Source organism: Pan paniscus, chromosome 1 (genome assembly GCF_029289425.2).
Source record: "Pan paniscus chromosome 1, NHGRI_mPanPan1-v2.0_pri, whole genome shotgun sequence".
Lineage (NCBI taxonomy): Eukaryota > Metazoa > Chordata > Mammalia > Primates > Hominidae > Pan > Pan paniscus.
This window is the reverse complement of record NC_073249.2, coordinates 72,130,215-72,153,915: the sequence shown is the minus strand read 5'-3', so window position 1 is coordinate 72,153,915 and position 23,701 is coordinate 72,130,215. Positions and strand designations below refer to the sequence as shown.

General features: G+C 40.0%; 1 long non-coding RNA gene across 2 annotated transcripts in view; it reads right to left on the bottom strand.

Annotated features, from left to right (window-relative positions):
• The window catches only part of LOC117976408 (uncharacterized), a 345,286-nt gene that overhangs the window by 172,591 nt on the left and 148,994 nt on the right, over window positions 1-23,701 (bottom strand). For both annotated transcript variants that reach the window (XR_008625050.2, XR_010111969.1), the window contains 2 exons: window positions 10,868-11,108; window positions 7,875-7,931 (listed from right to left, as the gene is read on the bottom strand). This is a non-coding gene — a long non-coding RNA (uncharacterized LOC117976408). The remainder of the gene's footprint in view (window positions 1-7,874; window positions 7,932-10,867; window positions 11,109-23,701) is intronic.

The following is a 23,701-nucleotide window of genomic DNA, read 5'->3' as shown; positions in this document are numbered from 1 at the left end:
CCATCTCACGTGCAGAGACACACATAGGCTCAAAATAAAAGGATGGAGGAAGATCTACCCAGCAAATGGAAAACAAAAAAAAGGCAGGGGTTGCAATCCTAGTCTCTGATAAAACAGACTTTAAACCAACAAAGATCAAAAGAGACAAAGGAGGCCATTACATAATGCTAAAGGGATCATTTCAACAAGAAGAGCTAACTATCCTAAATATATATGCACCCAATACAGGAGCACCCAGATTCATAAAGCAAGTCCTGAGTGACCTACAAAGAGACTTAGACTCCCGCACAATAATAATGGGAGACTTTAACACCCCACTGTCAACATTAGACAGATCAACGAGACAGAAAGTTAACAAGGATACAGAGACATTCTTAAAAACACTAGTGAAATATATTGCATATTGTATTTCACTAATCAGGTAACTAAGAATACATTTTACAACCAATAGTGTGTCTTAATCTAATTGGTTGTGCTATTTCTTTCACAGTGGTATACAAAACAATGGTGCATTTTATAGTCAATGACATCTTAGACTCTGTGAAATACAGTACTCCTGTGGTGGCCTTCAGACCGACACAGCCCTTCATAACGTGTAATTATGCAATGCAAGGGGCTGCAACAGCCTTCCTGCAACCATGAAAGGATCTAACCTAACAGTCTGAGGCTAACAAAGCAAAAATATGGAAAGTATCTATGTCTTTTTAGTGATATTTTTCCCCATCTGACAGATTAACAAACTGAAAATAGAGAGCTGATGTTCTTTTCCAGAGCCTCATAGGTGGTTAAACAATGGAGCTGAGACTTTAACCTAAGACCTTGGTGTTCTTTCCCATACAACTTCGACATGGTGTTCAAAGTCCTTCACAACTGGCCTGTTTACAGCCCTATGTGTTAATCTCTTCCCACAGGTCAGTCCTGTTCTCTATATATAAAACTTGAGGTTTCCTGAAAGCAGTCCATTTTCTCATGTTTCTCCACTTTCAACGTTTTAGAAAATCTGGCAAAAAAAATAGTAAAGAGTATGTCTCACTAAAGATTTATTATGAAGAAAGTACAGAGATATGGTACCTTATCTCCAATCTTTTAGGATTCAGTATATGGTATATGGAGAGTAATACCATCTTTCCCTAAAAACATCTTGCTGCCACCACCAAAAACAAAATACCAGGTGCATGCAGACGTGCTACTCAAGCAATGAAACCACATCAGGTCCACACCCATCAGAACAGGTTCAGTGGATCCACACTAGCCAGTGTGTATCAGCTAAGCACCATTCTTCAACCAACCCTGGCTGCATATAGCCCCTGAGCCCCAAAGGTGCCCACACTCATGTTCACAGCTACCCAGTGACTCTCCCTCAAGCACCTCTAACATGTTTACGTTGACTGGCTTTGGCTGATGCTACTTGCACTTTCAAGTATTTCAGCCAGGTAAATTACTAAATTTCAATGGGAGTGTGAAAACTGGAAAACAATGGCTCTATAATAATTCAGGGCCATTTTAATAGCACTTGATTGCCAACATGGTCAAGCATCAGAATAAAAATCCAAAATATCCAGAGAAATCTATGCTGAAGCAACTTAATGACACAATAGGTTACTGCTCAAATGAAAGAGGATCCAGAAAAAAGAAAACCCACTAGGGCATGAAAACAGTCTACAGAAACAAAGCAGCTGTTTTCTGCATGTGGGTGCTTCCAGCATTTGTGAATCTGCAGTCAGCTGTGAATACGCTGGGTGCCATTTCCCATCTTCACCAGAGGAGGCTGCATGGTTTAAGGTTCCCAAGTCAAGGGAGCACCCTGTAGGAACAAATTTAATAAGACAATATCCCCAACATGTCCATCATCCTCCAAGCAAGTTAGCAATCATTATCTTTTTTCTTTTTACATTCTAGCATTACGTGACACTTATCTTTGATGGGAAGAGAAAAATTGCATACATTTAGGGATCCCCTCTCAATAAATGGCTCAGGATGGAAATTAAGCCAAAGATTTCATGTCTTAATACTCCAAATAAGCATCCTCAAGGAAGTCTGACTTAGAGAACACAGACCATTCGACAGTTCCAGTTTTCTCTTTTCCTATGGTCCCTCTCTCTTAAGTGGGAGCCTGGGGTCAGGATATGGCAAACATACTCCCCCTATCTTACCTTTCTCACAGTTCTCCAACGTCACACCATAAAGTAAACATTTATGCATATGTACAAGGGGTGCTGCAAGCCACCTGCAGGAAGGTTTACAAAATTCGGTCTTCCTAAGAGATAAATCGCAGGTATTTAGTTCATTATGTTCTAAGCAGAACCGAGGGGGAAAGAGTGAGAATATGATAGTGATTGCAAGTGCACCTAGGGTCCTTTGCTGTGTGGGAGCTGCCAAGTGAAGAAATATATTAGTCTTGCTTTTCTGTTAGCCTCCTCATGAAGTAATCACTTAAATGGATTCTCAGAGTTCAGGGGAATTGGAAGACCAGCTGTAATAAGAGAAATACCTTGAATTTTCTTCCAAGGCACTCCGACGGCTTTGCAGACATTATTACATTTACCAGCCCTCCCTGGTCTCTGTGCTTCCAACCAAAAAAGATGTCAGCTTCATGAGGGAGGAAATCTGCCCTTACATACAAGAAAAAATGAAAGCAGAGCTTCTGAGACTTGTCATGTATGGTTCCCGTGGCTTCCAGGGCCCAGGATTCTGAAATACCAGTCACTCTGCATATTTCAGTATTTTAGAGTACTCATTCCAGGAACCTGAAGGGGCGACAGCAGTGTTGATCCCCAAACTCCCTCTCCAAAAGGAAAACATTTGGAGGTCAACTTAAATGCCAGCCTCTTCTTTCCCCACTCCTGCTCCCCACAGCTCTGCACACATACACCCTTGGGTAGCTCTGAGTTATTTTGGGCTTCAACCTCATCTGCCTTTCACATTAGATTCAGCATTAATTATGACGCTTCAGTGAAAACGAGCCTTCTGACAGTCTCAAGCTTGGAGAATGGAAGGAGAAATAAAGGCAGCTCCGATTATAGGCGGTAAGCCCTAATTAATGCCCACCTCCTGTGCTTGGTATTCCAGACACAATCACCCCACTACTAGGGGGAGAACTCAATTCACTCTATGGCACAGGGACCAACAATATTGAGCCAGTTACTTGCTGGTCCCCACGGAACATGATCTTTCAAGCAAGGAAACGATTTATATGCAATAACCAGGAGGAACACATAACCCTGCATTTCTCCTTTTAAACTGTCTTTTGACATTCTTGTGGCACACCTTCTTTTAGGAGACAAAGAATAGACCCTTTTAGAAACCCAAAATCTATTTCCTTTGTTGGTTCTAGACCTCAAATCAATCAAACAACCAAATACGTGTATTCATATATATACACATACACATATATATACATATATACATGCATATACATACATATACACACATAGACACATATGTATACGCACACATATAATGTATGTATATGACTTAAGCACTCTAATTTGCTCTGTGAGAAATATGAAAGATGTAAAATCTCATTTCTCCTCTGAGAAATATGTGGTACCACAAACCTCACTAAATCAGAATGTCTTCTGGGAAAGTAGTACTTCCCTGCTGCTTTCTGAAGGACTTCAGCAATTAAATTTGCAGGGAGTAAATTCAAACAAAGAACAAGACTGCCATACAGCTCCTGACTGGAGCCCTATTTAAAGCATTAAGCTGCCCAAGTTTGCAGTGACTTCTACCCCTCTACCTCTCAATCTGCATCCTCTTTCTTATCTGCAGCTTCTAGTCCACCCATTCCATTCAATGTGGTTCCACAAATGGTCACTGAGGGCCCTGGGCCAGGAGCTGAACAAATATAAAGTGAGTCATAATCCTGCTCCCTTCACTCTGGTGCTCAATTGAATCTACTGTATATGTCTTCGTATCACTCGCCATCACCAGATTGTGCATTCCTCAAAGGCAAGTATTATGTCATATTCACCTCCGGATCCTTGGATCCAGATTCAGAGCCCCACACTCATGAGCTCAACAAATGGCAAATGAATTAGGAAATGAATGAATAAATAAATTAGAGCAAATTTAGCAGGCTAAATGATTTCGGCCTCCTCCTAGCATCCTCCAAGAACATCTACAGGGCATGCCCAGGCCATCTCCCTATCAGAGATTTTCTCTTAGTATTCTCCTTGAAGTGGTCTTCTTCCCCTAACTCACCCTTTAATCCTAATTTACTTACCCACACTTAACAGTGGTCTGAAGTCAGCCTGCCTGTTCATATGCCTACTTGATTGTTGTCTATCTAACTAGAAAATAAATTTGAAGAGGTCACAGACTTGTCTGATTTGCCTGTATCCTTGGCATTGAGCACAGTGTTTAACATAAAGAAAGAAATCAATATTTCATAAATGAATGGATGATTGAATAAGTGATTAAATGGAGAATCACACATCAAATTAATGTGTAAGGATATCAGAACTATGAGAAAAGTTAACATAGCCTAATATTTAATCCATTAAGTAATATTTGTAGGTAGGGAGGATAGGACACTGCTAAGAAAAGTGGATATAAAGATAAACAAGACATTGACTTGAACCTCAAAGAATGCACAGTTTAATAGGGACCAAAAAACAGGCGCACGCACACACACACACACATTCCATTTTAAGAACTCTTACAATAAAGCAAATTAAGACACTGGAGATTAAGTCACTAGGAGACATAAACTGGTTTAAATCTCAAGGGGCATATTACGCCAGTAGAGAGACTGATGGATACATGAAAAGATAACTAATAGTATCTAACGCCATTTGATACCAGCCATGTGAATCAGAATCTCATAGATCACAAAAGGGAATGATTATCATCATCGCCTTTAAATGGTTCAAAGACTCTCTTCTTCCTCCGCCACTGTCAAAGGGGCAGACTTGGCCTACAATCAGTAAGAAGGTGGTCCTGCTGATAGCTCTATAAGCATCAATGTGCAGGTAATATCAGGAGGAGGGAAATTATTCATCCCACTCAACTATTCAAAAGAGGCTGCTTTTAACCTTTATGTTCTTCAGGGCACTTAACATGCCACTAGTTTGCAATAAATTACAATTAGTAAAAACAGCATCATTATTCTGGGTTTTATTATTAGAGGCATTAATTTTTAATGTTTACTATACTCAAATATGTGTAGAAGCCTCGAAATGTATTGAATAACAACTTCCACCTTCCGAGCTCTAGTGATGGTCTAGTGGGATTTAACCAAACTCTACCACATTTAATGTTCTGAGCAGAATGAGGCAGCCAGAAAGAATAGGAAAGTGAGGGGGAAAGCTCTGAGCTGAGAAGGAATGTATGCTCCAGAGGATCTGAAGCCCATTCGGTCTTTGCCTGGAGGTCAGCAGGGTGCTCTGCAGTTTAGAAAACCTCACCTTGAGCCAGCCTGGCAACGCAGACCCTAACAACTCCCAAGGTAAACAGGCTCAGAAAGAACCACTCCATATTTGGAATTGAACATTCTCAGGGAGCTAGGGAAGAAGCTTTCTGGAGTGAGGAGGTATGGAATGGAAGGAAAGAAGACTCTGCCTCTCTTCCACATGTCTCCAGCTATAGGCTATCTTGGGGCTCTGAAGGCTCATGACTTCCACCAGCTCAAGGTTAGGCTGACAGACCCCCTTCCTCTACTCCCTTCATCAGTCCAGAGTAGGATGAGGGGAGAGGCTTTCCTTTTATCAATATGTCAGGGTGATCAGAGTGAGAAGCTGGGTCCAGGTTCTATCTAACTCTCTGTGTGGTTTCGGATATGAGTTCCCTTTATTTAAACAATACCTTCTCAACCCCGCCCAGAGGACACCGGCCCCGAACTCTTGACTCTTAATGATGGTAACTTACCCTATGCAGAAGCTGTGGTGAATTTTTATAAATGGGATTAGGAAGCACCAGTCAGCCTTCAACCTTGGTGCTTGGCTAAAATCTGCTATTCTGTTTGAACTGTAGCCACTGCAAGGCTAAAAGAAACTGAAGGCCAATGTAAACATCATTTCTGGGACCCCTGGATGTGGGTGTGATCAGTAATTGTGCAATCATCTAGGTCACTAGCTTTTCTAGTCAGGGTAACCCTGTCAGCAAAATAAACAAGCCATGTCCTTTGAATTTACTGTTAACATCTGACTATTTACCTTCAAATATAGAAAGGCATTCCATATGGACCTTGGAGTGAAATTCTATGTGCTTTATGTGTTACAATTATGTCAGTTACATTTAAAATATACATTTATTATTACAAGAGTAAAATGCTACACAAATTAATAGTGATTGTGAAAGTTGTTAAATTTATTAACAAAACCAATTATTTAGAACTTTAAAATTGCAAAATACAAGAAAATTAATGGGGAATTGATAGGAGTGTATTATCTAGACAACTTTAGGAAGGGCATTGTATCCTTTTTGCAACCACAAATATTTATTACAATGTAAATAACAATTCAAGCAGAGTAATAGAGACTGGATAAAATCATATTTCTAATCTTTGCTAATTTTTTTGAAAATTTAGCATTTATAACATTAAACAAAATAATCTTGAAGAAATGTATTGGTGTTTAATTACTTTCTTTTAGGTCATGATTCCTACTCTGCGACCCAACTCAGCAGAGTATGAGCATGGCTTTAGGATGGTAGTTGTACAACACAATCATCTCACAGCCTAGCCAGTGGGTAGCAGAGTAGAGAGTTTGTTGCTTCTGCACCATATCATCAAACTTTTTAAAAATTTGACTCCTAAATTTTTATGAATAAAATTTTTGGAATAACGAAATTTTTTTAATAAAATCTGTTTTTTATTCTTGTAACCCAGAAGTTTATTCTCTAATGGTAGTATTTGGCTTAAGCCAAATTTTTTTTTTAACACATGACTATTCAGCTTTAGGGCAAAATGCATATTCCATGCATTTCTTGGGCTTCTCACAGTGACCTCCTCTCTCTGCAGGAACAGGTAACTGCTTGCCAAGGAAGTCTATACAAAGTGCCTAAAACAATTATTAATAAATAACCCCTTCAGTGAGGTTCCCTAAGCTGCTTTCTCACTTAATTACCATTAGTAACAACAGCATCATTATTCTGGATTTTATTATTTATCCTTTTAAATTATATTTATCTTTTAAAATTATAGTCAGTTGTTTGCTGCCATTATTTTCTGCACACATGGTTTAACTTTATGCCTTTTCATCATGGGTGGCCACAACCCACAACATGGGAAACAGTGTGGAAGTGCCGACTCCCTTAGGCTTCTGTCCAGAGCCTTCGCCCTCTGTCCTTGCTCCTACCCAGTTCATGTACCCAGGCTCTGCCAGCTGTTGTCTCCTCTTCCTTCATGCAGGTCTGCTGCCCACACAACAGAGAGACTCACCCTTGTAGGGTAGCGTATTAGTCCATTCTAGTACTGCTAAACAAATATCTCAGACTGGGCAATTTACAAAGAAAAGAAGTTTAATTGGCTCACAGTTCTACAGGCTGTACAGGAAGCATGATGCTGGCGTCTGCTCAGCTTCTGAGGAAGCCTCAGGAAATTTACAAACAAGGCCAAAAGTGAAGGGGAGGCGAGCACATCTTACATGGCCAAAGCAGGAGGAGGTAGGGAGAAGTACTATACTTTTAAACAACCAGATCTCATGATAACTCACACTTGCCATGACAACAGCAAGGCAGATGGTGTTAAACCATGAGAAACCACCCCCATACTTCAATAACCTCCCTACAGGCCCCACATCTAACACTGGGAATTATAATTCAACATGAGATTTTGGTGGGGATACAGATCCAAACCATATCAGGTAGCCTGCGCAGAAGATCCCAAAGCCTATATTTGCCCAAGACCTGCCAAGTTTTACATTTTTACTGACCTCTGGGATTCAAAAAGCAGTGTACTTGCAGAGCTCAGTGTCTTCATTTCATTTAATCTACAATAAAAGAAAAAATAATTATTCTACATCCTGAGTCCACAGATGACCAGGAAGAAAAGGGGCAGCTCTTGACTCAGGCTCTTTTGGATGGGGCTGTGGTGCTCCACAGGAACACCTATGGCACCCGACCCACCTATGCCTCCCACCACAGCTGCATCTTTAGACATGCCACAACTTGACATGGCAAAGCATTGCCTGTGCAACCTACAGCAGTAAACATGCTAGGGTAATTAATGTCTTAACAACTTATTACAATTCTCAGATAATTAATCACAAAAGCTAAACATGCTGTCTCACCCTCCTAATGTGCTAATGCTCTAATTATTATGCCTCGATTAAGGGGAAGTCAATGCTCCTTGCTTAAAAGTGCATGCTTAATAAAGGCTCATGCAGAGCTCCAGCACACGGTAGTATATGGTAGGGAGGAAGGAGAAGAAGACCTTTTTAATGCAGGCTTATAGGCAGCTTCAGGCAAGAAAGTGACAGCTCCCTTTTCTTGAATTTTATTATTGGACAAACGCTAAGTTCTGAAAACCTACTGGGGCTTAGGAATGTCTCTAGGAGGAATGGGGTGAGGGGAAGGAAATATGTTCCAGATGAGGATGCGTATATGTGCTGGCACATGTGTGTGTATTTTCTGAAAGTGAAAGTTAGACAACAGCCATTCCCTTTAACAGATTCATGGGTGAGTATGGCCCATGGAGCCTGGCTACCTCCTAGGACCCTCAGGACTCAGTGTGTTTGGCACACTAGGGATACAAAGGCTCCAGCAATGAAGTGCCTCCCTCTAAATTAAATCTTACATTTGCCTCCAAATTGTCTTGAATAGTGTTTTTCTTTTCTGAAATATATTTTATATATTTTGAAATATATTTCCCATAGTTATCTAGGACACACACAAACACACCATAAATACAAAAAAGTAAAACAAAAAGCTTCACAAAATAGGACCATGATTACTTCATGAAGGCATTTTGATGTTTTGTATTCTATTTTATTCCATTTGTTAATGCTGATTGCAACCCACTGAATTGATCTCATAACCTATTAATAAATCTCAATAAAGTTTGAAAAAATACTGGTCTACAAGGTGAATAGCCCATAAAGAGGTTCCACTTTTTGTAAGAGTATCCATTGACTCTGAGACTAGGACCTGACTCCCCAGTCCTGAGGATCATTTACCAACTAATCAACAAATACTGAGTAGTCATATGTCCCTCACCTCCTAGAGCTTTGTCCATCTGCCTCCTTACCTGGCTATTTGGACCTGGTGGTAGATCAAAAGTGACCCATCAGTCTTGAAGTCTAAGTAGACACACACACACACACACACACATACACACACGCACACAAGATTCCAGGATAATAAATAGTAACTTTCTCAAAAACAAAACTAAAAAAAGGTTGGTCCCCAAAGTTTTCAGGGACTTTTTTAAGGTAAATAGAACCTTTTAACAACCCTTAAAGCATTAAAACTAATAGAAGCTTAAAAATCACTGTAGCCCTTGCTTGGGGCCTTTTTGTTGTTGTTGTTTTATTTTTATATTTTTCTCTTCATCTACCACTGTTGGAACATTCCCTATGTAACACTGTACAAACACACCAGAGTGAATTCTGGTAGGAAGTAGCAGGCTTTCTGTGACTCTCACCCGAGAGACTAGTCTGGCCGCCGTACTCGCACGACCCTAGGTCCACTACCTTTGTATCCAGATTCAGGATTCTTCACACGTGCATACTCCCAACCCTATGACAATGACAAGCCTCCTGGGTAATAATACTAGCCCACACAATCCTATAACAACTAATAATTAGAATATAAGTTATATTCCTTTTATGCTACACACGGTTTCTTGAACTTTGGGAGATACTGAAAAGTACTGGACACAGTTTTGGCTCATTACCCATTTTCAGACTTCTTAGGAAGGCTAGACACAGAAGCATTAAAAAAGAAAACTCGGTTCAGGGCAGTATTTGCTAAGTGGCCCATAAATGATGTTTGCCTAGAAGAGAGACAGAGAGATTCCTGGAGGGTTCAAGAAAGTCTTTGTAGAGTAAGAGATGGCAAAGCTGATCCATAAGGGTGGACAGATGTCACACTGTGGGTCTATAAACCCTGGGGTCATTCCTAACTCTTTATTATTTCATACTTCATCAAAATTCTATGGACTCTACCTTCAAAATATATATGGAATCTGTTATTTCTCCTTACCTCCATTATGACCATTCTTGTCCAAGTCTCCATCATCTCCCACCTGGATAATTGTAATTGTCTCTTAATTAGTCTCTCAGCTTTTGAGCTTGCCCGATAGCTAGGATGGTCCAATTACAACTTAAGTCATGCCACTCCTCTGGCTTCTCATTTCATTCCATACAGTACTCTACAAGGCTCAGATGACCTGGCCCTCCATTAATTCTCTAACCTGATCTACTACTACTTCCCTCTAACCCCTATCCACTCTGTTTCAACCTTATTCTGCCTCTTAATAGCCTCCAAACATACCAGGCACACTCTTGGAGTCCCCTCAGATATCTGCGTCACTCACCCTCACCCCCTCAGGATACTTATTCAAATGGCATCTTCTCAGTGAGGCTCTGACCACCCTATTTAAAATTGCAAATCTACCTCCCCCAACCAAGATTCTCTAATATCCCCTCTGTGTCATCTTTATAACTTTTAACACCAGCTGATGCCAAAGATATGTTACTTGTTTATAGTCATTCTTTCTTCAGTTAACACAAGCTGCATACAAGGAGGGATTCTTGTCCCTTTATTTTATTTTTGCATAGCACCTAGAACAGCAGCTGGCACATGGTAGGTTCTCATTAATTGGGGTGGCTGGGAAATGACACTGGGGCAGGAGAATGGTATAAACAAAACCACAAAAGTAAGACAACACCAGGTGTGATGGAGAAGGTGCAGCGAGGAGGCTCACCTGCCAGGAGTGGGAGTTTTGCCTTGGAGGAAAATGGAAATTGAGGTGGAAAAGGTGAGGATAAAGCTGCTTTGTCTTCCATGCTCTGGAGATGCTCCTCTCATCCAGCACTTTCTACTGCAGCCATGGGGAGCTGACATTCTTCTCTTACTGTCTTTTAAAAACATTAGCCTCTTTTTTTAGAGGAAATGTTTTCATCTGTCTGAAGTCATGGATGGATTGTATTATGATTTGGAGCATCCTGTGAACACAAATAAAAATAAAGGCTGCCCTAAGCAACAATTTAGCCACTTCTTTCTTGGCAGGAAATTCAAAGATGGCTTTAATTCTCACAGGCAGTTGATCATAAAGTGGACACACCCCTTTCACATAAGTTTCTTCTTGAAATTCAGCATGCTCTAAAGAGAGCTACTTTGGGAAACAGAAATGTCTTTGGTCTTTGATACAAAGTATGTGGGATGGGTAGAAACAAAGGCTATGGGAAGCTGAGGGAAAGTTTTCAATCACAGACTTTCAAGCATTGGGTGGTTCCTCCTTAAGGTTAGAGTCAAGATGCCTCCTAAACCCTGTCATTTCCCTGAACAGATTCACCCAAGCTGCAAGAGAAAAGCAGGATTTAGAAGACCAAGTGAGTATGTATACATGTGCTTGTGTGTATTTACTAACAGCCAATAAAAATACATCAACAATTAGTTATGTAAATCAGGAGCTCTAGACTGACAAGGAAACTGCTGCTTTCAGGATCTCATGAAAGCAAACTCTCTTCCTAAGTATCTGGCTTCAAGCTCTTTGATTGGCAGAGAAGAAAGCAAAGTGGTAGGTTCAAGAGGGTGAGAGACGACATAGAAGCTAATCTTTGCTTGCATTCTTGATCTGTCATGTACTAAATACATGCCTTAGGACAACTCAGAAGAAATCTCTGAGCCTCAGTTTCCCTTAGAAGTATAAAGAGAGTAAAATCTTCTATCTCATACAACTACTATGAGGTTCACAGGATGCAATGTTCATGGAAGTGCTTTGCAACATGCTGTGTCAGTTAACTATTGCTGAAAAAAATATGGCTGCATAACAAACCACCTTCAAAACTCTGCAGCTTAAGACAATAGCCTATATTCACTGATCTATAGGTTGGGTTGATCCAGGCTGAGCCTGACTGGATTTGGCAGGCAGCTCACATGATCTCAGCTGGATTCATTCACATGTCTGATGGTCAGAATGGGATCAACTGACCTAGGTAGGGCTCAATAGGACAAATCAGCTCTAGTCCACATGTCGCTCATCCTCCTTCTGGAATCAGTAGGCTAGCCCAGACATCTTTGTCCATTGATAAATGAAAAGTACAAGAGAGCAAACTCAGTCACTCAAGAGCTTCTCAGTCCTTTGCTCACATCATGCCATGCTAGCATCCCACTGGCCAAAATAAGTCACACTGGGGAACCTGCAGTGAATGAAACTGAAATGTTCTATGGTAAAGGATATGGATGTAGGAAGGGGTTAAGAGTTAGAGTGGTTAATGCAATCTACTATAAGTACTTTAAAAATGCAAGACATATTGCTAATGCTCTCCAGAGAGTTGTAGAATAAGAAGAAATATTTTTGGCTTATCAATGTTGGATTCCTCCAGACTACAGTGGATCATTCTCTTCTGTCATCAGCTCCCACCCTCCAATCAGTCACATCCAGGAAACTTATTCACTATCAGCCTCAAAGAAGGCAGGATACTCAGGATACTATACTGGTGGAGAGCACAGGTTTGTGGTCAGATGGATCGGGATTTGAGACCCTACTCTATTACTGACTTACGATATAATCTTGGATGAGGTATTTAACTGCTATAAATCTTAGTTTCCTTATCTCCCTTGGTGAGCCAGGCTCATGGCTTTAAACACTATCCATGTCAATACCCTGGACAGATTCACCTAAGCTGTAAGAGAAAAAGCAGGATTTAGAAAATCCAGTAAATGTGTGTGTACATGTGCTTGTGTATATTTACCAGCAGCCAATAAAATACACCAACAATTAGTTATATAAATCAGGAGCGCTAGATTGACAAGGAAACTGCTACTTTCAGGATCTCATGAAAGCAAACTGTCTTCCTTAATGTATGGCTTCAAGCTCTTTGATTGGCAGAGAAGAAAGCAAAGTGGTAGATTCAAGAGGGTGAGAGATGACATAGAAGCTAATCTTTGCTTGCATTCTTGATCTCCCATGTACTAAACACATGCCTTAGGGCAACTTGGGAGAACTCTCTGCCTCAGTTTCCCTTAGAAGTATAAAAAGATTATGTGTGTATATATGTGCTTGTGTGTATTTACCAACAGCCAAAAAGTACATCAACAATTATTTACGTAAATCAGGACCTCTAGATTGACAAGGAACTATCCATATGTTGGGGATGCTAAAATTTATATTTCTAATGAGAACCTGTTCCTGAACTTTGTATTTGCACATTCCCCACTCCATGTCTACACCTGGATAACTCACCAGTATCTAAAAGTGAATATATCTAGAATGGAGCTCCTAATCGTTTCCCTTAAATCTGCTCCTCTATCCTATTACTGATCTTGCTAACTGGCACCTCCATTCTTCCAATGGATTAGACTTACAGCCTTATTATCATCCTTGTCTTATACCCTATATCCAATCTGCCAGGAAATCCTTTTGATTCTACCTTTAAAATATACCCTAAACCCAGCCTCTGTTCACCAATCCACTGCTAGGACCCCAGACTAAGCCACAATCATCTCTTATGCAGATAATTTCATTCATTTCCTGACTCTCTGCACAGCCTGCCATAGTCAAGTCACTAGCCAGAGTGAGTCAGATCATGTCTCCTTTCTGCTCAAACCCTCCAACATCTTCCCATCTCACCCACTGTAAAAGCCAGCTTCTTTACGGTGGCATCCAAGGCCTTTATGATGTTGCCTCCCTGAACTGTGCTTTCTACTGTTTCCACTATAGCCATATGATGGCCTCCTTGCTGTTCTCCAGAGCTTTGCACTTTCAACTTTCTCCGTAGTGCTCTTTCCTCAAATACTCTGACGGCCCATTCCTTTACCTCCTCTAGGTCTTTACTCAAAGTTCACCTTCTCTCTGAGGCTTTCCAACCACCCTGTCCTCCTTCTCTGCCATATGTTTTCTCTTATACCTAATCATCTAACATGCTGACTATTTTACATATTTATTTTGCTTTTTAGCTTTCTCAGCTGCCAAGTTATAAAATCCAGATAAGTGGAATGTTGTCCATAATATACATTTTTGTATTCTCCAGGCCTAGAATGTTGCCAGGCACATAGTAGCTGCTCAATGCATATTTGCTGAATGAATAAATGAAGGGAACAGAAATATTGTACAGATTAAATGAGACAATACATGCAAAAATTTGGCATAGTGTCTGATCCATAGTAAGTGTTCAAAAAATGATAGCTCAAAATACACAGCAAGTAAAATCTAAAGCCCTGGTATTCTGAGTCTCAGCTCTGACTCTATACACTATGATTTTATTAATTTTCTCTGATACAACTTTTCACTAGGGCTCAAATTAGCTTTCTCTCCCCAGTACCTATGTATTAGTCCATTTTCACACGGCTATAAATAACTACCTGAAACTGGGTAACTTATAAAGGAAAGAGGTTTATCAACTCACAGTACAACATGGCTGGGGAGGCCTCAGGAAACTTACGATTATGGCAGAAGGTGAAGGGGAAGCAAGGCACCATCTTCAAAGGTGGAAGCAAGGGGAATGAACACAGAAGGAACTACCAAACACTTATGAAACCATCAGATCTCATGAGAACTCACTCACTATCATGAGAACAGCATGGGGAAACCACCCCCACGATCCAATTACCTCCACGTGGTCTCTCCCTTGACACTTGGGGATTATGGGGATTATAACTCAAGATGAGATTTGGATGGGGGCACAAAGCCTAGCCATATCAACCTGGCACACAAAAGATACTGACTGTGTTTTTATTCAAAGTGACAGTAAATAAATCTGAATTTGCAGATGACTGGTCAAGTTGTTCCCTCTGGTGTTGATCAGGGTCTAAAGGAAGTTGCTGCTCTGGAGAGTATGTGAGTTCGTGAGATTACACTGGGCTGACACCAGGTCAGCTACAGCATTTAAAACCTAGTGAGTACCACGGACATTGGACTGTTAGTTTGGTATACTAACAGTCTGCCCTACAAGTTCTCTCTCTCCAGTCTTTAGGTTTCCTCAGAAACTCTATTTCCTATGAGAGTGAAGATCTATTTATATTTCCTGCCATCCCAAGAATAATAATAAAACCACCAAAGAAAAAATTGTCTATAGAGAACATTTTTTTCTTAAACTCACAAAGCAGGCAAGCGTGATTCATTCTCCCAATAAGAGAGAGGCAAATGGGTGTTTCTGGAGTTGTTTAGATTACAGCTTAATTCTCTGCCACTTCACTTACCAGAAAAAAAGAAGGATGGTGCATCTATGAATGACATCTCTCCTCTCAATGATGCAGAAAAGAGCCAACAGAGATGCCCCCAATACTATATCCCCAAATCTGAATTCTTATAAACCCAACTGTTTGGGGCATGCTTTCATTTCTTACACAGCCTCTACCCCTACCTTGTCTGGGCCATGGCATACATTCAACATGATATGCATTTATGGACCATCTATTATGTGCTTTGCACTGGGCCTCAGGGTACAGAGTCCAGACATGATCATAATGGAAGCTCAATAAATGATAAACATGAAATAAACCAATAAATGTTTCAAGGTGATATATGATTAAACATCCAGTAATGCCCTGTGGACAATATGTGCTGTTACAGTTTATTAGCTATAGACTCTATGGAAAAAATCACCAAGGAAGGCTTCATGGAAGAGGTAGTACTTGAGTTAGAGGCTTAAGAAAGAAAGTATTTAAATAGATAAAGAGTTTAAGAAAGAGAATCAGCATAAACACATAGTTAGAAGTGAGCAAGGCTTATGAGTTTAGGGCCCAAATTTTCCATGCATTTTATACAAAAATGTATCATTGATAAAAGGCCAAACAGAAAATCTAGGTCCTACACTAGTAATAGCTCAAATGTACATGTTATTGGTAGTAAAAAAAAAAAAAAAAAGTTATAAAAGATAGTTGGGCCAACATACTTTTTCAAAAGGTACAAAACAAAACTATTTTTTTTTCCAAGTTGAAGGATCTTCCTGGGTTTTCTAATCACTATTTTCTGATATTTTATTCCTAGTCATGACTGATGGTACCTGGTCACTACAGGTTCATTCTCAACAAGGGAGACAACAGCTTTCCTTCCTTTACCTGCCATAATAACCCCAGATCACAGAGATTATTTTTTTCCCTAATCTCTGAGGATCATATGGGCTTCTTGCTTCATCTACTAAAGCCCAAAGCAGATTTACATTAGTGCTCTTCCTGGAGGTCCCTGCAGCCAAACAACTACTCATCACATGTTCCCCATCCTCAAGGCCAATAACTTCTACTTCTTCCTCTACCACTGCTTGTCCTGAGCAGGGGCAGAAAGAGGCTTAAGGCTCAGCCCCCTTAAGCTTCACCATTTATGACAGACTAGAACATGCTTGATCTTTTCCAAGGGCTGAGAGATTTACAAACAAGGTCCTGGACATGCTATAATATAAAAATTTGGAGGATTTCTCAAAGAACTAAAAATAGAATTACCATTCGACCTAGAAATCCCACTACTAGGTATATACCCAAAGGAAGATAAAGCATTCTATCAAGAAGACACCTAAACTCACACGTTAATTGCAGCACTATTCACAATAGCAAAGGCTTGGAATCAACCTAAATGCCCATCGGTTATGGATGGGATCAAGAAAATGTGGTATATACACACCATGAAATACTACACAGCCATAAAAAGAATGAAACTATGTCCTTTGCAACAACATGGATACAGCTGGGGGCCATTATCCTAAACAAATTAAATCAGAAACAGAAAGCCAAATACTGCGTTTTCTCACTTATAAGTGGGAGCTTAATATTGGGTACATATGGACATAAAGATGGAAACAATAGACACCAGGTATTCCAAAAGAGAGGACGGGGGAAGGGGGACAAGGATTGAAAAACTACTTATCAGGTACTATGTTCACTATTTGGGTGATGGGTTTGATAAAAACTCAAGCCCAGCATCACACGAAATATTCATGTAACAAACCTACACATGTACCCCTTGAATCTAAATTTTTTTAAAAAATAGGTAACCATCAAAGATGAAAAAAGAATTATTTTAACAATCAATTTTCTTAGGACAAGTCTTTCACCTGTTATGTGTGGCAGAAAAATATCACTTTTATTTTCCTGAGGACAGAGGAAAGCTAAATTTTTCAGCCTCTCTTGCAATTAGGTCAGAGGCCATGCAACTAAGTTTTGACCAATGAAAGGTAGATGGAAGAGACATGAGCCCCTTCTAGTCCTGGCCCTTAAAAGCATCATGCCAGCATCTTCCAGCCCTTTCTTCTCTTTCCTTTGAAACCATGCATCTCAACTGGCATAAGTACAAGATGGAAGAATGTCAGATCCCTGAGTCACCTCCTAAAGGACAGCCACCTAGTCCATGTTAGACTATGACATGGGCAATGAATAAAACTTTATCATGTAAAGCCACAAATAATTCAGGGTTTGTTTGTTAATTTAGCATAGTATAATCTAACCTCATCAGAGTGTATCCTCTACACTCTGGGGAAAGAATGGCAAATTGTAGGCAGATTATTGTTTTCATTAATAATAATTGTTATTCAGCAGGTTCTCTATGCCAGGCACTGTGCTTGACACTAAGCATAATAATATAGATCCTCAGCAAGGATATTTTGATATCCTTGGTATTTTACATCCATTTTACAAATGGGAGAGGCAAGACTCAGAGGTTTTGTTGTTGTTGTTGTTGTTGTTTATTTAAAATAAAAAAGCTTTTCCAAAGTCAAGCAATTCGTGATAATTTTTCCAATGCCAGAGTTTGTTATTTCAATGACTTTATATCTTTTTTCTCATGGTTAAATATCCCCTCTTCCCATTTTTGGCAAGAAGAGATGACCCCAATTACATTCATTTTTCTTCATTAAAAGCCTGCTATTATTTCTACCAAATTCAGAGTTTTCTGCATACTGCCTCATTACTTGTTCTACAGAGTCATTGAACACAATAGAGATTCCAGCACATTTTGTATTGATAATCATTATGGAAGCCTAGTGGGTATCATCCATCACTCTTAGACCTTGTTCTGAATGTGAGAGCCTATCTACAAATTTATCTGTTATCCAATTGAAATGAAGGTGCTATAGGAAAAGTCACCCAGGTGTTTTGGTCCATGTCATCACAGTCACTAAAAATGCTAATTATACCCAAACCAATCTAGATAAAATAAAACCAGTCCACAATATGTATCAAGCACTCTCTATGTACAGGACACTGTACAAGCAAAAGGGTTTGATAGTTTACATTTGAGCTCTGGGTCCTCATGAGCCCCATCAAATAGCTAAAAATGTGAAATAGCTAAAATGGTTATAATTATCCCCACTTGCCTATGGTAAAATTGAGGCACAATGACTTGGCCAAGCTCTCATAGTGGTAGAATTGAGAATGGAGCTATATTCCCCAAATCCTCATGCTGAGCAATCTGTACATTTCTTACAAAAGAGCACTTGGTATTGGATATAACTGATAGCATCCTATCCCATCCAAATCATGCAGATCAGTAGCAGCAATTCTTTATGAGAAACTAGTACATGTAGGACAAGCTTTTAATATGTTTCAACATTCTATCTACCTCACCTTCTCCTTTCTCACTTATAAGTCCACTGAATCACATAGAGCTGATCCACTCTGCCTCTTCTCCTGACCTTTTTTCCACCAGTGAACACATTATTCACATTGAAACTTTGCCATTTTATGTGCTCCCATAAGCTATGTATATAAAAACTACAATATATTGTGTCTCCATTTAAAGTAGAGTATTCTAGACTCATTTTTAGGAAGTAAGCTTCAATTTTCTATAATTAATTACTTCTGGTGATATTTCCATAGTGAGCCCCTTGAGGACCGTGAAAAAAAGGTCCAGGCCAGTTATGAACAAGGTGAACGGAGAGGTCATTTGCCAAATAACTTATTTGGAAACTGTAACTGGTGTTTCCAACAGAATCCCAATGGGAAATGTAATTCACCCAAATGGCTCAAGTGAAGAGACCTAGATGGAATTAACTACCAAGGGATGGGCGAGGAAGCTGAGGCACTAAGAAACTGGCAACTGATGAAAGCCACTACACTTCCAAGGCAGAAAGGCAAAGGACAAGTGCAGGAATTAGTGTTATCAGAACCCAGTGAAGGCTATAATCAACACCAGGTGTGGTGGCTCTCAGAAACACCACACCAAAGCAGGGTGAGAGCAAGAAAGAAATGCCATAATCTTTCTCTTCTCCCAACCTCTGATTTCTTGCTGGTGCCTCCCACTGGCCAAACCCAATCGGGGGCCAGTAGGCAGAGGAATCCAGGTGATGCAGTCCACACTGGACAGCCTCCCAAGTACAGAGCAAGGCAGGAGAGCAAAGAATGGATCTGAGGCCAGAGTAGATGTCCATGGAGGTTGGTATAAACAGGGAATAACCAGGACATCTAGTTATTCACATGCCATTCTATCTGCAAGAGTGGGAGATGCTTATTATAATAGTGAAACCCCTTTTCAGCATTCCACCATCTGACACACACATAAAATACTGGTGTAAAAATGGCTCTGGCCTGAATACACATCAATGTTTTTTAATGTGTTAGTAAATACAGTCGTTAGCTGTTCCAGGAGAGAATTATGCATCATCAACTGACATAAAAGGGAGTGTAATGTCATCTTCAATTGCTGTTAGAAGAAATAGGATGAAATTATGAGCAATTAGGAAAAGAAATATTGTGTCTCTATGGCAGCTCAGGTTTTACTGAAAATCCTGTTGGACTGGTTATGTGAGCTGAAGCAGCCATATAAATGTTTGAGGCCCACGCCCAGGCAAAGGAAAGAGTTATGACCTGGGAGTATGTTTCCATGGTAAAGCTTCAGGGAATTTAATGCCCTGAAGTAGCTTGAAGCACTTCAATGGCACAAGGTCAATGAAGAAACCTGTTCCAAACATGAGGAGTGTTTACAAGCCTTCTGTAAATGTGATTTAGAAAACTCTTATCTCGAAGATGCCAATATTTAAGATAACAAATGACTGCTGAGAAAAAGCAAGAGCAGGCCCCTCAAGGGACTCTTGTGCTAAGAAAATACAGATCTGAATCTAAGGGAAGGGGAATTTGGGCTGTGGCTTAGTTCTAAACAAACAGTATCTGTCTTCAGAAGAGGATTTTCAATTTTGGGTTGGCCATATATGGTAACTCTGTAATACCAATCAATTAACTTTCTCCTTGAAAAAGGATCGCAGCCCTTCTAATACCCATTTGTTCTGAAATTGGGGAAGGCCTGGTATTGACCTCTGAAATATTGTTGAAACAGAGCTTGAGCTCTTTGAACTATGAAATCAAATACAATCTCTCTACCCTGGCATTCAAGGCCTTAATCTATCTTCTCGAGTTTACCTTCCAGTGTTCCCCTACAAACTATCTGAACTTAATCCCCTCTGTCACTTTGATTTTATTTTTTTCTATCACTAATCTCTGTTATCTCTGCTGATCAAAAATCTGTTCATTCTTCAAGACTACCATCTCTATGAAGCATTTCCTGACTTTTGCAAACAACTAATTCTTTCATCTTTTATACGTTTGTAGCATTTGTTAATGTACTTGGTACTTACTTTATTCTACCTCCTATTATAGTCATTTGCACTCTTGCTGACTGTTCTCTAAAATGTTGGAAATTCCTTGGAGAGAGGGTTCATGCCTCATAATGACTCATGTACTAGAGGCTTGGCCAGAGTGTTGAACTGAATTGATCTGAATGGTATTAGTGAGGATGAAGGAATGAATCAGAGATTCCCTTTAAAGTTCATGAAAACAATCTCAAGATGTTCTATCCCACTGAGTCAGAGATAAAATGGATCTTTTCAATATTACCAGAAAAGATGCTTTAGACAAAGGGAACTCAATACTCTAAACTGCCTTATCAGTCTATGAGACAGTTAACTCCAGGAAGGCATTTTACAAGCCTTCTTAATACTCCAAAAGTGCCTTCACTCATACCCACAGTGCACAATTCTTACATGCTGATAATTTCTAAATATAAATTGCTAGATAGCACTTCTCTCTGAAAATCCAGTCCTATATTACAACTTGTCTCCTAAATACATCCATCTTGATGTCCCAGAGGCATCTCAAATTCAACATAATGCATTTGAAATTCATGATATCCTCATCCCATTTTTCCGTTGCTCCCATCCTCACAATTCCTCTTCATTCCAAATTTCCCATCTCAGTTAATACATCTTCATCAGTTTTGTTGCATCTATCCAGATGCCATCCTGCACTGTGCTGTGCAAGCACCTGGGAGGCTGCAGTGAAAGAGTAGACCCTGCCCGTGTCCCCGTGGACACCTGCCTCCACCTTCTCCCCTCCTTTCCATGCAGGCCTGATACTGTCGTTTGCTCTACTTAATACATTATCTGGTTACCATCATTTAAAAATCAATTTCAAGTCCTTTAGCATGACACCAAAGGCCCGTCATAACCTGGCCCCAATTCCCTTCCAGCCACACAGTTCCCATGAGTTATATTCTTTTTTTTTTTTTTTTTTTCCGAGACTGAGTCTTGCTGTGTCACCCAGGCTGGAGTACAGTGGTATGATCTCGGCTCACTGCAACCTCCACCTCCCGGATTCAAACAATTCTCCTGCCTCAGCCCCCGAGTACCTGGGATTACAGGCACACAGCACCACACCCAGCTAATTTTTGTATTTTTGGTAGAGATGGGGTTTCATCGTGTTGGCCAGGCTGGTCTTGAACTCCTGACCTTGTGATCTGCCCGCCTCAGCCTCCCAAAGTGCTGGGATTACAGGCGTGAGCCACTGTGCCCAGCCCCCACGAGTCATATTCTTACAGTATTCTGCATTCTGTCTACAATATTCTCCCTCTCTTCAACCTTCTCCCCAAAATAAATTCTTACACATTGCAGAGACATAGTTTAAATATAACCTCATCGGCACAGCCTTTTTTCAATCCCTTTTCTCCATATCTATCAAAGGAAGTCTTAGACATTGTCTTCTCTATTTGCATGGCTTATTCATTCACTCTCATTTGGGGACAGTGTCTACGTGTCACAGACCATGCCAGGCAAAGGAAAAAGAGGGATGACTAACAGACTTGATCCTTGGATGCAACTTTGTAATATAATAACATTTAACACATGTCTATCTCCCCCGATCCCTCCCATCACTGATTATGATCAATAAGACAAGTTTATGTCTTGGTTATTCCTAGATCTTCAGCAGCTATTTATTGTGGTCTAGTCATTTCTTTGTGCCCTTGCCCTATGGTACCTAAAACTTACTTTGGTATTCAGTGGTTATGCAATAAGTACTCACTCAACAAAGCAAGTAGCTTGTTCATTGTGTAATTAATTCCCTAATGTCTCAGACAGAAGATAACTTGGCTTTACACAGATTATCTCTTCCTTGCATTTATTAGCAAGACAACTCTATTGTGTTGTCTTCTTGGTACCAAGCAGAGAAAACTGGTTGAGATAAAATTCACTTAGATGCTCTGTCTGTAGGATAATGCCCTACTTCCCTCATTTCTTCATGAGAGTGAGGCTTAGCACCCCTAACCTGAGTCTCAGTAAGAGGAGGAAGAGGCAGCGGAAATGGAACTGAAAAAAATATGATGCCAGAGATTACAGGTTGCAGAAAATGAGAAAAACACAGAAGCCTCAATGTCCTAGAGGCTAGCTCCATGAATCAATGGATTAGGAACTGAAAATAGAATCAAAATACCTGTACTCAAGTTCTAATTTTCTGTTCTCTAATTGGATTAGTCAAGTCACCTAAATTTCCTGGGCCTCTGTTTTCTTCATCTGTAAAACAGACACAATGATAGCTATCTTATAGTATTATTGTGGGGATCAAATTAGATTTTGAATGTGAAGTATAGTGTGATAATTTAAAAATGGGCTTTGGAGTCTACTAAATATGAGTATGCTTATTAATTGTGCGACTGTAGACAGGCTAAAACTCCTCGAGTCATAGTTTGCTTGAAAAATGGGCATTATAAAGGAATGATACATGGTATAAAATAATGTATACAAAGTGTTGAGCACAGTACTTGATACAAAGCAGGCACACAACAAATAGTAATTATTTTATAATGATTAATAAAATATAAAATTCCATACAACTGCAAGGAGTATATCCTTGGGACTGATGGAGAAAGAGGTATCAACACCAGGTGCTCTGCTCATTAAGTAAACCATCATTGAGGAAAAATATAAGCATATCCAGAAAATAAAGCTAAAAGCCTGTCATTAAAACTCAGAAGTAATTGATAAGTGTTTCATGAAGAAAATATTTACAAGAGGCAGGATTAAAGAATGGATGGACTAGGAAACAGAAAGGGCCAACCTGCTACAAAAAGTACAAACAAATAACATTGGGTGAGCCAGGTGATAAAGTCAGAGAACAAACAATGCCAGGTTTACATGCAGGTAAGGTTACTGCCAGAACAGGCACAAGCCCTTAAGGGAGCTAAGCCGAGCTACTGGGAGAAGGACATCCAGGCAGAAGGAACAATATGAACAAAGCTGCTGTAGCATCAAAGCATCAAAGCACTGAGCATGGACCAAGGGAAGATGGATAATCACCTTGCCCAGGGGTGAGCCTGAGTTTGACGTTTCTCTGGCCTGTCATA